We start from the raw sequence: 15150 nt of genomic DNA, 5'->3' as shown, positions 1-15150 counted from the left end.
CATAGTGTTATAAAAATGACTTAAAACTTTTAAAGTTTTAAAAAATTTTAAATTTAAAAATTTAAACAGGGTTTCAGCAAAATATAATTGAACAAATCTTATGATTAACAAATTTAATCATCTATGCATCCAGCTTTTCTAGAAAGAATTGCCTTCATATAATAAATCAGCAAGGTGTTTCAACAGTATGCAGAGCTTTACAACATTCTTACTTTTTCTTTTTGAATAAAGAAGGCAAAGCACTTTTATTTTGCTCATGAGCTCTGGAAGGTGAAGGCAGCCATTCACATTTTTTCCTGTATATAAATGCCTAGTGAAGAAGCCCTATGATGAGCTTTCTAAAGAGAAAATGAAAGTTTTTAAGCATGTATACACATTTCTGGATCATGATTGCTTAAAATTTCACAGACTTTCTGGAAGCCCACAGATCCATCAGAGAGGTTACATGTGGACGATGGTAAGAATTGCGATTCAAAATGCAGTTCCCGAAAAAAAAAAATAAATGCAGTTTCAAAAATCACAGTCCTTCCAGACCTTGTTCAGCCTCGTTACCTGTCTAGACATGCAAATTGAACTGAAGAATTGAAGCAATTATTCAGATAATTCAAAGGGGGAAAAAATCCCCTCACTGGGGGAAGAAATGGGTGAGCCGAGCTACCTGGATTGTTTGTCTTCACTGATCAATTCAGGAGGTAATTGGACTTTCCTGAGAGTTTGAAGAAGGTCACTAGATTTGAATCAGGGAGAAATTTCATGAACATTCCTTTCGTTCTTTCTCTTTCTCTCTCTCTTTTTTTTTCCCCTGTGCAATCTCAATGAGTAAGAAAGTAAGAATCTTTCCTCTTTCAAGATAATGTAGTTACTTTGGAAAGGATAGACAAATGTTATATTAGAAATAATTGCCCTAGCCCTCCTCTCCACAAAAGTTTTCTGAACACTAACCTTCTAAGTACTTGTCTTTTTCAGATGAAACACCAAGATTTAACTGAAGAGGTCAGACTCATTATAATAGCTGTAACCTGGGACACGTGGTATTTGTATATTCTTGTAATTGTACAGTTTAAATAGAGAGATGGTTGCCTGTTTATCCAGTTTACACAAGGGAAGTTATTGATAGATGTCCAAATAGGTACATGTCTACTATGAAATTATCCAATTCAGAAATCCAGAAATAATTATATCAATTCTATAAGTTCAAAATAAATAAACTTCTGAAAATATTTGAAAAAGATCCATTAGGAATACATTTTAGGAATATATTTTTTAAACCTATGAAAGTAAATATGCAGGTGAAACTCAATTAGATTGCAAATTTTAAGGTAAAATCAGATAGATTAATAGTCCATGAAATATATCAGGTATTAAATTAAAATAAAATGTGAAATGCACTCATGCCAAATTACCTACTGCCAAGACTGCTATATATCCTATTAGAAAATTAGAAGCATGCTTTTAAAATCAGGAATAGGTAAATGAGTATAAAAATGAATCTGAAGATTTATTTCATTTGTTCTTCAAAGATAGACTGAGGTATTCAACAGACACATATTAATTTAAATACTGATCTAAAAAATGGATAGGCACACGTAAAATTTAAAGGACAGTTCCTGTACAAACAAAAATATTATCAAAATAATGTCTACAAATATCGGACATAATAATGCTGACAATCTGTTCCTAAAAGCCTAAACTTCATGAAATCAGACTGACAAAAGATAAAAGGAAAACAGAACCAAATATTAAATTTTCTCTCATCTTGACTTGCAATTTGGTAATATCTGAAAACTTTTTCTAAGATGGCATATTCATATATGTTATATAAATTTATATAATGTTTTATAAGCCTGTAGCATTATCCTGGCCTTAATCTCTAAATACTAAAAGAATGATATTGTTAAAATTTGCTTACTGAACTTAAATACATAAAATTAAAAGACAAGATTTTTAACTTCATGTATCTCTGAATTAATGTAAAAAAGAGAGAAACCTAGAATAACCTGAAAAAATAACTTTGATTATTAACAAACAAAATTTGGCCATTAATTTATAGTTCAGAAAAAAGACAAATATTTCAAAAAAAAATTTTTAAAGAATTCTATATAATTTTGTAACATTCAAGACATTTTGTTTCCTTATTTGAAATTTTTATGCTGATGAGTATGGATTGTTATTTATTATGTGAACTTAAAAAAAAAAGAAACAGCCAAATTCTATGGAGTATGTTGTTCCTGCAAATTATGTCACTGAATTTTTTTGCCAGTTGTGAGTATTTGAATGAAGACAAATGTCAACTCAGTCTTGATATATTTATAAAAAATTATTTAAAAATTATAAATTTATAAAATGTTAAAAGACCATAGCAATTTTGATTGAACAGTTAACATAAGATGCTGTTAAAACCAATGCAATTATTTTTTCTCACAACCAATCATTGACAATTCCTTAATTTTAATTATATGAATTATTTCTAGTTCACTAAAAACATTCAAGTATTTTTTTACCTGAAAATAAAACCATTGAAAATTTTGACTCTTCTTACATTTTTTAAATAGTTCCAGCTTTTAACATTTGATCAAATACTATTTGAATTATTAAAAGGAAGATAAATTTAATTAGTTAAAAGTTTTATTTCCATTAAAAGCAAAGAAAGCAGAATTTTCTTTCTTTAATTTAAAAAAATTGAAGTGAATTTTGAAAATTCTGTATTTTATCTATTTGTAAGTCAAAGGACAAGTATATATTCTAGATATAAATACTAAAAGCATTTACTAAAAACTAAGAGTAATCCTAAGTATAGAAACATAAAAATTAATTTGCTTAAGCTTTTTTTATATTTGCAAAGCAGAACAGCAAAATTTTACTTTCAATGCAAACCATTTAAGTGATATGGTATTTAATTGCTCAGATTTTTGTATACTTCAGTTAGAATATAAAACTTCTATTTCAATTTGTTTAGAAATTCTCAAGGTAAGTATGGATTCTAGAATGTGTACCTTTATTTGTTGATTTTGAAAATGCATAAAGATAATGCATCTTTGGTTTTCTAATAGCCAGGAACAGAAACTACATGCTACACTGAACTTTTGCTGCCTTTAATTTGTGTTTTAATTGTTAAAACAATAATGTTAGGTAAAAGAATGTTTTTAGTTTATCTGAAATCTATAATGCCCTCAGTAAAGTTTTCCAACTACCTACAAATTTTCCATTTTTCTAACAAAAGACTTAACTGAAATAGCTGTAGCCAGTTACAATTTGTTACAAAATGTAACTCAAAATGGAGTTCATAATCATATTTTACTAGACGAAGTATTTACACTAATATAGAAATAAATATATATCCTATGGATCTTTTTTTTTTTTTAAAGGACAGGTATTACTAAGAAAATAGAAACTTGCAGAAAGACTCACTGCAAAGGAAAATTTGATGCAGTTTGAAGACTTTCCAAACCATAGCTGAATAGTTATTTTTACTTAATTAATTAATCTTCCAGCTAGGAAAGTTAAGGACCAAAGGCTTGTTTTTGAAGGAACTGAGAGATTATATGATTTAGCTCTGTCTTTCTCACATTCACAATTATCCAGTTGTTAGGCATCACTTTGGAAGTAGATCCTTGTGCATTTAAGAAAAATTTTCATCAAAATGTCGACATTATAAAGATGCAACAATTGATAGTAATTATATATACTTAATATACCAACATTAAGAAAAACATTATGAGTAAGTCCTACTATCTTCTGAATTTTTTATCTCAATATTGAAGTATTAACATTTGATTTAAAAATAAACTATATACAATTAACCATTTAAGAAAAAATCTTAGTTTGTTAAAATAAAAATAACATGATTTAACAAAATTCATAGTGAAACCCTACTAAATAGAATAACAGATTAAAACTAAAATGGCAGAGTACTGTTTTATAAAATATTATTAGTCTGCATTCACATTTTATATTTTAAAAATTGAATGGTAATAGATCTATGAGCACTTCATTTTTAATTAACTTAAAAATTTTTCATGATAGTAAAAACTCTGTTTTCTAGTCTCGTAAAGTAGTATAACATTATCAATTTTAGTTGATCAATTAAATTGCATTTATTTTTAAAGTATATTTTTAGGTATCCTAAATGATATTTTTCTTGAGATTTTGATGGAGGAATTCTTAGATAATGCTAATCTTTAAAATCTAGTTTATGATAAATATTTAACAAGTTTTTATTTTGCCTAATGTTACATTTTTATTAATGTTAAAGTGATATTACTAAAAGAATTCAAATGCACAGGTAAATTTTTTCTACTTTCAATGTAAATATGACATTTTAAAACTCTTAAAATTGGTCCATAAGCTTTGATTTTTATGACTTTTTTCCCTACAAAAATGTCCATAGGAAGAAATATGGTCTATTACCTAAAATGTTTTATAGCCAAATAGAATAATTATCACAAAGTAATATTTTAATTAATAAGGAAATCTGATTCTCTCTAAAGGAGAACATTTTTCTTTTTCTAAGCAGATTTAATTTTTTCTCAGTTTTCAATGTCTTTTTTTTTTTTTAAGTTATACCACATTTTGGTGAGGAACTTTCTATTTTAACCTGCTCCAAATAACAGATTTAATTTAAGCATCTCTGAGACATCATTATTGGTTCTTGATTGGCAACTCTTAGCCATATCTTTTTCCTGACCCAATGTTCAATAAAAAATAAAAAGTAAAAAACAAACCAAAACCAAACCATAATTTTTTAAAAAGATTCTTAATTCTCAACATTTGTCACTCAGATGAGTCCTGCTCACAACTTACAGGTAAAAAATAAATGAGCTACCCTAAAGGATGTTAAACAAATATAAATGTGAAAAATGGACAAGAAGACCACAAATATCTAACTACTTTTTTCAAAAGCCAATAATTTAATACAGTTTGACTGGATTAGAGTTAGTTTGCACAGCTGTGTTAACTTCTTAAATCATTTATAAAACATACTAAAAACCTGCATCAGAGCCATAGCCAAAGAAAGGAGAAATGAATAAGCAAATGGGCATATATTATGATATACTTTAGGTCTGATATATTTATTTTACTTATCACTTTAGCTAAATTTAAACTAGAATATTGCATTAGGCCTTTGATAAAGCTATCATGAACCTCTCTTTAAAATTACAAAAATATCAAAAATCCTTTGATATACCAGAACTATATACAATTTTTATTTGTCAATCACACCTAAATTTTTTAAAAATAAATAATTTTTAGCTGGGCATGGTGGTACAATGCCTCCCAGCACTTGGGAGGCTGAAGCTGGCGACCTGCAACCTTCAGGACTGACTGTGCTATGTAGTGAGACCCTGTCTCAAACAAGCATCCATTTAAAAAAAGGAAAATTTTGAAAAGCTCAGAGGTTCATGTAAGTAATTTTCAAACCAACACTGTTAACTATCTGAATGCTTAATCAAAATTGTTATTGGCTATATAATATGAGTCTTTAAAATGTCCTTTATTTTTAACTAGTAATTCTATACCATTAATACTGCAATTACATTTCACCCAGTTTCTGGATCCACATTTGTAACTGATATAAAAGAGTTACTTGGCCAAACATGATTGCATTCCTACCAAATTATTTTCCCCATTTTTTGGGGGCAGGGGACAGGTAATAGCTGGAAAAATGTCTTTTCTCCCTCCTTAGCTGCCAATGTGGGAAGGTCTAGCTAACCACCAGTTCTGAAGGGGAAACAAATGAACTTACAATGGCCGGATTTCTTGATAGGAATCAAACTTCTTGACAAAATATAACCAATGTCATAATATCACAATCTTCCAGTAATCAGTGACAAAGCAGTCCCCTGGGACCTGTGAGGGCTCAGTGTTCAAGCTGTAGCCACCGTGGCATTCTTATTCTTGACAGCAGTAAGACAAGGTGCATTATCTCCAAAGGACTATTACATTTTCGTTTGTCCTTGGTATGTTATATATGTTAACTTTTCTCTGTTCCTACCATTTGAATGTACTGAGACCTCTAACCACTCAGGATAGTGGTAGTCTTAGTTTAGAATTGTCTCATTCATGGAGCTGATTGAGCCTGCCAGGTGTGACATGCTTTCCTGTGTCTCCGAAGGTTCACCTTCCTTGGCCTCCAGGCTCAACAGGCTGGAGCACTCATTTCATTTAGTGAATTATTAGTACCTGCAGCTGCTTTTCTATTGAGTGATCCCTATCAATTAGAAAAACCCATACAACTGGATTTCCAGACATGACAAAAACTGATGTTCGGTCCAAGAGGAAATTTATAAATAAATAAATTCTCCTTAACTATTAGGGAGGAATGCAGTGTTGGAATTATTTTTTCAAGGTAATTTCTTATATTTAATTCAACCTTGGGTCCAAATAGTGAGTTTTGTTTTGCTTTGTTTATTGGGATACTAAAGAAAAATTGTAATATTAAAGTGCAAATGGAGGTACTGAGTCCCTGTATGGGGTGGATTAGAACTGGTACCAGTGGGTTTCGTAGTAACTCAAGGTAAACTTTTGTGCTAATTTTTTTTTTTTTTGCCAGTCCTGAGACTTGAATTCAGGGTCTGGGCACTGTCCCTGAGCTTCTTTTGCTCAAGGTTAGCACTCTACCACTTGAGCCACAGTGCTACTTCTGGCTTTTTCTGTTTATGTGGTACTGAGGAATCAAACCCAGGGTTTTATGCATGCTAGGCAAGCACTCTACCACTTAAGCCACATTCCCAGCCCTGTGCTAATTTCTTTGTTTAGAAAATAGGGCTCACGTTTCCTCCTTCCCTTAGAGAATTCATCACACTGTTAAATGATGTGTCATTTAGGCAAACGTTTTGGAAAAATACAGTTCTACTCCATAAGGTGCAAGTCGGATGGGAAGGTGAAAGTCTTCATCCTAGTTGATATGACTTAGAGAATACCACTTTTCCTTTCTCTGGGCCTCAGTCTCTCCTTATTTACAAAATGTGAAAAGTGGACCAGAGGATTCTCAGTCCTCTGGGTGCTTTGACAGCCTGTGTTTGGGGATAATGATGATCATTCTGGCAGGTGTCTATCACTGGCCACTCAGAAAGGTCTTCCTGCTATACTAAAAATGAAGATTTGTCCTTTTGTTTTCTCTGTGTTCAGGACAAGAGCCTACATTTTTTATGTGTTTCTCGTGCCTCTGGCTTTTTTGGGGGGTATATTGACTTAGAAGATATGCCTAAGTATGACGATCCCCAATTCCTCCAAGCATCTCTGAGAATCACTTTTAGCCTAGTGCACAGAAGGAAGGAATCTTGCCACAGGTTACAGGGGGAGGCGATTTAATCACCTTAACTTTTGTGTCTCTATGCAGCCCATCATTTTGTAAGACTCGAATTGGACAGTGTTATAATAGGATGAACAGGACGAAGGCTCAAAGTGACTCAGATTTTACTGCCTTAATTAATATATCACTTCTACCTCTGTGAAGTGTTGGCCTTCAGATGGAATCTTTTTTTTTTTGGTCAGTCATGGGGTTTGAATTCAGGGGCCTGAATGCTGTCTCTGAGCTCTTTTGCTCAACTCTGAGCTCTTTTGCTCAATGCTAATGCTCTACCACTTTGAACCACAGAGTCACTTCCAGTTATCTGCTGATTAACTGGAGGTTAAGAGTCTCATGGACTTGGCTGCCCTGGATGGCTTTGAACCACGATCTTCAGATCTCAGCCTCCTGAGTAGTTAAGATTACAGGTGTGAGCCACCGGCACCCAATTTAAAGTGGAATCTTAATCCAACCTGATTTCTGATTTCTTTTCTTTAAAAAATATAATTTTATATTTTAAAAGTTGAAGCCATTGCTCTCTTAGACATGTGTGAGGTATGTAAAGGTTAGATTAAGGGTTGATGGTGTCCAAAAACCCATCCATTATTTGAGCAAATGTAGATTGGTTAGAAAGTAGAGGATCTCAGATGTCTGTTTATTTAATCAAAGAAATTAAAGTTAGTAAATGATCTTCTAAACATTTCCCCTCAAAATTCATAAAACCATCTTCTAATTTATCCCAAACACAGTCGATTCCACTAGGCTTCAGTGGGGCTCCCTTTGACCAAGCCAGTAAAATGAGACTGTCAGGGATAACACCAGGGACAACAGTAAGGTCTTGTATTAGGCACACACACACGCACACACACACACACACACACACACACACACACACACACACACACACACACACAAGATTTTTTTTTTAATTGAGTTGTGAGCCTATGGCTCAAGCCTGTAATCCTAGCTAATAAGAGGCTGAAATATGAGGATCACTGTTAGAAGCAGCCTAATTCCCAAAGACTCTTATTTCCAATTGACCAGCAAAAGCCATAAGTGGCTCAAGTAGTAGAAGGCTGAATTTGAGTGAAAAAAGTCAAATGAGAGTGCAAGGACCTGAGTTCAAGCACACACAAAAAGAAAAAAAAAGAATCTCTTTCCTGTAAAACCTTCAAGGTTTCTGGTGTGTGTATGGGGGAGGGTATTTCTGTGATATCCCATTGAGTAATAGCAAGTAAGCATGAGCATCAGATAGCAGGCATGATCATTTGTGCAGGTATATGTGCACAATCTCTCTGTCCACCTACTTATATGTCAGATTGCCAGAGTTTCTGTACAACTCATCTTCATCCTTTGCTTATTTGCTGTTTTCTTGCTTTAAAGGCTTTATTCAGACTGGTGGGCCAAGGGGAAATGACCAACAATTAATGCATTTATTGTGTTTTGAAAAGTTCTTAGCGACGATAGAAAAAAGTTCAAGACTGTCTTTGAATTCTAGTTATTCACGCTGGATTTGGGCCCTGTTGTGTTATGCCTATCATCTTTTTGTAGATAAATTATTGTGCATACATCTTTATATCTGCACTGCACATGTAGACATGATAGCATCTCTTTTTGCAGGAGGTTTATAAGGTTGATATATCTGACAAAAGAAAATTGGTGATCATTTTTCTTTACCTGGGCTAAGTGCTGAAATAATTGGAGTTCCAAACCCAGGACTAGGGGGAGAGGTTCTTAGAAAGTTGGTTACAATCACAGAAATTTTTGAGGATCTTGAAATCACAGGTGAGAAACTTGTATCATGATACAGGAGACTTAATTTTCCTCTCAAGAGATGGGTTATGGAAAGTCTGATAGTAATCACGTAAGTTAGGAAAATTTAAATTCCTGAGGTGATTTGATTTTCACCATCTTTGAAATTACTGATATGTTTAAAATGTTCTTCTGTCTTTTGAATAGCTCTTATTGAAGTAGCTGTGCTCTACTTAAGTAATACATTACTTTTTTATATATTAGAACAGCATTTCTTTATTATAAAATACAGGTTTGTTTATTGCTGTGAGAACAAATACAGAAAGAAACCATACCTTTAATAGTGAATGGTTTGTTACTATGCAATATTTAGGAGTGTAGAGTCGAGGTCCAGTAATGTTGATGTTAAGTTCTTTGATTCCTTGCTGTTCATGCATGCCCCAATCTACTATATTAAAAATAAATACCTGGGGCTTAATAGCAGAGTATATGGTTTTCATGCCCAAGACCCTGGGCTTCATCACTAGCAATGGGGAAAAAAGGGATTTCCTTTTTGTTCATGTAGAGAAGGTAACATGTCTCTAAACATCTCTTTGCTTCCTCATTTAGAAAATATTAAATGGTTTTATATTTCTTAAAATTGTTTACTCTTTCCTGGCACCATTATGAACACTGTATATTAAATTTATTTAATCCTTACAACCAGATAGGTATTTATACTATGCCTAATCCATCAATTAGAAGATTAGGTAGTCCAATTGTGCTAGATAACCTGAGAATTTTAGAAGTGGGAAGTCCTGTAACAATGGACCACAGTGGTCAAAGGGTGCAATCTGTATACTTAAAGTGTGTAGATTTCGAATTGGACCCTTCAGTCATTAGAAACAGTGGGTAAATGGCACAAGCATCATCTACCTCAATTTCTTCCTTTGAACAATGGTGATGGTGATAGAATCTGTACTATGAAGTGGTTAGGTTTGAATGTGAAGTGCTTAAAATAGTATCCATCAGCTAGCACAATCTCAGGTATATGAATAAGCTAATGAGGAAGGATGAAGATGATTAGTGACTGGATCAATAATCGCTTTTTATCTTAGAAGAACATATCACAGAAGCCTCAATAGATCCTCAATGGGGTCAGAAAAAGGTGCTGGTGGTAGCAATGATCTGATGGGAAGAATGAAGTTATCTTCATCAGTGAAGGAGACTATAAGAAAGAAGGATTGAAGGATAAGAAGGATTGAACAAAGATAGGGAAGAAAGGACTCAGTTGTTGTTTTTTTGAAGTGTGTTAAACTGTATTACATAGTCAGAGAAACACAATCCCCACAAATTGCTATAGGTGCATGAATTTTTCTTAGGTTGCATTTAAAGTTGTGAAATTTAAATAATGTGCAAGAGAAAAAAGTAATACAGAAGTACCATTGTGGGCGGGGACAACAGGAGTTAGATGGCTAACTTTTTTTTTTTTTTTTGGTCCGGTTGTGGAGCCTGAACTCTGGGCCTGAGCACTGTCCCTCAGCTCTTCAGCTCAAGGCTAGTGCTCTACCACTTGAGCCACAGCGCCACTTCCAGCTTTTTTCTTTTTGCTTATGTGGTGCTGAGGAGTCGAACCCAGGGCCTCAGGCATGCAAGGCAAGCGCTCTACCACTGAGCCAACTTCCCAGCCCCTAGATGGCTAACTTTTGTCAAGGAAGAATCCTGAGTAGAAGTGGCCCCTGGCCCTCTTGCTTTAGATTGGAGGGCTCTGATGGGATAGCTTTAGATCTGGGCTTGGTGGTATTAGTCAGATGCAGATTTTCCATGAAGGCTTTTCATAAAGCGTCACTGATTGGACGGGGGAGGGAAGACTGTGTGAGAGATGGCAGAAACGCATATAGAAATGAAGTCTAAATTTGGGTGTTTATGTGGAAACACTCTCATTTCTCTGGATCATCATGGACCTATATAGAATGCAAGAGCTAAAAGGGACCTTGGAGATTGTCTAGTACAACTCCCTCATCTTCATTTCTGAGAGGACAGAACTTAGAGAAATTGTCTGGGAGTGCAGTACAGTGACTTGACTTGCAGTCCAAGGGACTCAAAGGTGTGCTTAAAGAAGATTTTAAGTGAAGACAAAGGACAAGTAGAGATTGTGTCTATTTCAGAGTGATGCCCAGGTAGGAGAGTAGTGTCAAGGAAAGTCAGAATTTCTCCAAATTCACTCAAAGAGAACAAGAAAGAAAACGAAGGGAAGAATGGGGCGTAGGGGTGCGGGGTGAGAGACTAATTTTATGCTGCAATCTTAGATTGGATTTGTAGTTTATGTTTAAAAGTTGACATTAAAGAGAACTCTCATCACTAGGAAGCTGGTTTGTTGAAACGGGAAGGAAGCTTGAAGGAGAATCTGGCGGCCCTGAAGACTCAAACCAATGAAGAAGCCATCTGTAACTGGTATTGAACCTGGTAAGCAGTTTGTGTTAATCTGTTACTGTTTGGGGTAAAGTCTTGGGCTTTTAAAATAATCACTTTTAACTAAGTGTATGCTTAGTATTTTGTTTTAAATAACCGTGTGTGTGTCTCTGTATAGGAACTAATGAGTCAGATTAATGTGGCATGGAATCTCTTGAGCAGGGAAGGGGGCAGGAATCCTCTTTCAGAACACTAAAAAAAAAAAATGCTTTGTCGGGATTCTTTGAACCAGGGTTGGGTTGGTGGGAGTCTTTCTGGAGAGCTTAAAGACTCCCCACTGTGCCCCCTCCTCACTTCAGATACAATAGCATTGAGTTCATGAATAAGAACTAGTGTGCAAGTCTATATACTTAGTTTGGAGAAAAAGCAGCCAACAGCAGAGAGTAGGAAACAAAGACAAGGTTTTTATGGTCTTGTGACCACATGCCTACTTGCATATTATTCTTTAAAAATAAAACAACAACAACAAAAAAAACCATTTACCCACCAGATCTGCAAATATGTCAGAGGCTTTTAGTTTAGCATTTCTCCATTTCATTTCTTTTTTTTTTTTTGAACATTGCATTCTCTTTTATGATTTGCACTGTTGTAAGAGTTGGAAATATTGGAAGCTATTCCCACTGTATTCCTCAGCCTTCCCTGATGTCACAGCCTAACTCCATTGCTGGTAGAAATACAGAAACATTTGGGGAAAATGGCTAGGGCCAAAAGAAATGTCATTTTAGGTTAAGTATTATCTCATCTTAGGTTAAGGGTTGAAAAACCCTCCTCATTCTTGCTTTTTGATTCTATCTCCCCTTACTGCTCTTACTTCAACTTCTGCTAATTGTGTTGGGGGACAGAATCAAACCAGAAATGAAACTGAGGCAGTGTGGTTATATGTCTATCTTCAGACTCTCAGAAACATGAGCATTTGGCCGGACAACATAAAAGGCAAGACTCAAACTTTTAGTCTGGATGCAGATGTATTGAGTCATACTGTTTCTGCCCCAGACATCCGTTGGGGCCATGAATGGTGGGCATCTCCATTTTTAAAATAAACCTCTGCTTTGCACTTGTAAAATTGTTTACAACCTAAAAGTCACATCCTTTGAGCAGGAAAAAAAAAATGACTTAGGTAGTGAAACATCACCAAGAGTGAAATAAAGAAAAGGAATTTTTTAAAATGTCTCCACATATGGATTTTAGAGTCTCCAATGTCACTTTTATTTCTTTCTAATTTTCAATTGTTATTATAAAGGTGATGTACAGAGGGGTTACAGTGACAGAAGTCAGGTAATGAGTGCATTTCTTTTTGGACAATGTCACCCCTTCCCTCACTCTCTCCCAGTTTTTCCCTCCTGTCCCACGTTATATAGTTCATTTTCAACACAGTGTCTAGTGAGAACCACTACTGCATTTGTTCCAAAGTATCAAAATTAGTTCTGAACAAGATTCCTCTGTGATGGGGGGAGGGGTTGCATTCTTTCTTGTTGTTCTAACTCACTTGTACCCTCCAGCTTAATTCCTCCATTCCTATGAGAGCCCAAATGGGAATGAGAAGAACGAGAGATTGCTAGGGTCTGGCCAATAGAAATCCACAAGTTTCTTGGTCAGGAATGAAAATTGGTTGCTTGAATATAGAGAGATAATCATGGCCAGACTGTGATTATGTTTCCAAACTAAAAAAACAAAATATACCCTCAGATATTGGGGAGAATATTAGGCAAAACTTGTTGATCTCTTAAAAAAAATCTAAGTGGGGTATGGTATAATCATGATGAGGAAGGAATTAGAAAACAAGTCTGAAAAAAGGGAATTTGGAAGAGCAAGCAGTGTTAATACTTACCCTCATCTCTTGAGTCTGGAATAACAGGTCCTTATGGGAAATTAAGGAAATGTATAAGGAATGTAAAAGTTTTCTAAGCAGAAAATTTTCTGTTGGCATTAATGAACTCATTTCTAGTAAGTTCATGAATACCATCCTAGATTAGAGGGGAAATTATAAACAGAAAGAAGAAGGAAAAGTAGGATAATAGTTTTAAAAAATTTATCCTAAATCCTACTCTGGTTTGTGTGTAGTATTTCCATCTTAGAGCACATTGTATTTGAAATAGGTCTATGAGGAAATTGATTTGAAGCTAGAAAGGCATCCCCAAAGTTAAATACTTTAGGGTTTAGATTTTTTTCTTTCATGTCACTTGAGATTTAGATTATAGCAGCCAGGTATGAAGCAGGCCTTATTATATATGATAAAATATTGTTAAGACAGATAAGGATAGTTCATGAATTATATATATTGAAAGTGTATTCAAACTGTGGAGCAATGAATAAGACACCAAGAGAACTAAGGATAAAATAAATTATTAGCTTATGATAGTCCTGCGATAAAATTGAAAACAGGGTTAAAAAAACCTAGCTGTATCAATTAATTATATTTAAACTTTGCTGTGTAAAATTAACTCCAACAATTCAAGTAGTCATCAATCTCATTCTGATTCTTCACAGAGTGCAAGTGATTATGGTCATTTGTTCTCTTTTGTTCTCACCCCCACCACACCATTTTTATAGGAAAATATCAAGTTTTACCCTGTAAGGAACCACAGAGATTATTTTTAAGTTGAAACATTTTTTTCTTTAGGTAAGGAAATGTTTTCTATCATTTATCAATTAAAAAGACAGCATTTCAATGAAAAGTACTTAAATTTAGATAACCCTGATATAACATGTTAGAGATAACAGAAAGCAAGATTATTAAATTAAATTAATTAGAAAATTTTCATTAAAAAATCTGTTGGTTTAAGAAAGATAGACAAAGAGAAAGATAAATGTTTTTGTACCTTGTCAGAAACTGAGCCATCTTTTAAACTATTTATAACATAAAAAATTTAAAAAGTTATATTTCTGACACAAAGTTTTGAAAATAACTATGAAAGTCAGAAGCAAGGAAATTTTTAGACCTCTAAACGAATGTAAATTCATGTGATAATTTAAGAAAAGACTTTTATTAAATCTTAAAGATGGTCCTTGCTTTAAAAACAGGCCAGAAAATGAAAATTAATTAAAATCTGGACAATAATAGAAGTGAAACTTGAATTTGGACTACCTTCTCATGTTAGGAAATTATTATTTTGTAGAGTCAGAATGTAAGTATAAACAATGTATTTAGTTAGATCAAAACCTGCACTTTTTGTGTGTTCTTGCTAATTATATTATATTAGTAACACCAAAAAGGAAAAGGTAAACTTTTTCGAGTATATTGTAGAATTAGCAACTTATTTTATCTTGGACATGAATTTTATTAGTGTATTTTACTTGTATAAACAGTATAAATCACATATCTGGAAATCATGTTTTAAAGCAGATAAACTATGAAAGCATTTGAAATGTCTAAACAAACATTATTAAGCTGCCCTAAAGTATTATATAAAATTAAAAAGTTGAAAGTAGTTAAAAAATTATACAGATTCTGTTGCACATCTGCAAATCTGTACATTCTAGCTTTTTCAGTAGCACCACATTTAAAAAGAGAAATAGACTGCAATATTTGTTTTCTATTAACACCTATATATCCTCAGAAGTACACAAGATTTCTCCTAATTTTAAACATATTGATACAGTTACATATAAATATTTTAAAAATCTTAATATAGAGTTCAGTTTTTAAAAAAAGACATGTT

General features: G+C 33.5%; 1 long non-coding RNA gene across 1 annotated transcript in view; it reads left to right on the top strand.

Annotated features, from left to right (window-relative positions):
* The window catches only part of LOC138833965 (uncharacterized), an 82691-nt gene that overhangs the window by 48778 nt on the left and 18763 nt on the right, over window positions 1-15150 (top strand). Inside the window, exon 3 of the long non-coding RNA XR_011373978.1 lies at window positions 11385-11485. This is a non-coding gene — a long non-coding RNA (uncharacterized lncRNA). The remainder of the gene's footprint in view (window positions 1-11384; window positions 11486-15150) is intronic.

Source organism: Dipodomys merriami, unplaced genomic scaffold (assembly GCF_024711535.1).
Source record: "Dipodomys merriami isolate MVZ:Mamm:240054 unplaced genomic scaffold, mDipMer1.0.p SCAF_21, whole genome shotgun sequence".
Classification (NCBI taxonomy): Eukaryota; Metazoa; Chordata; class Mammalia; order Rodentia; family Heteromyidae; genus Dipodomys; species Dipodomys merriami.
This window is presented reverse-complemented; position numbering and strand designations above follow the sequence as displayed.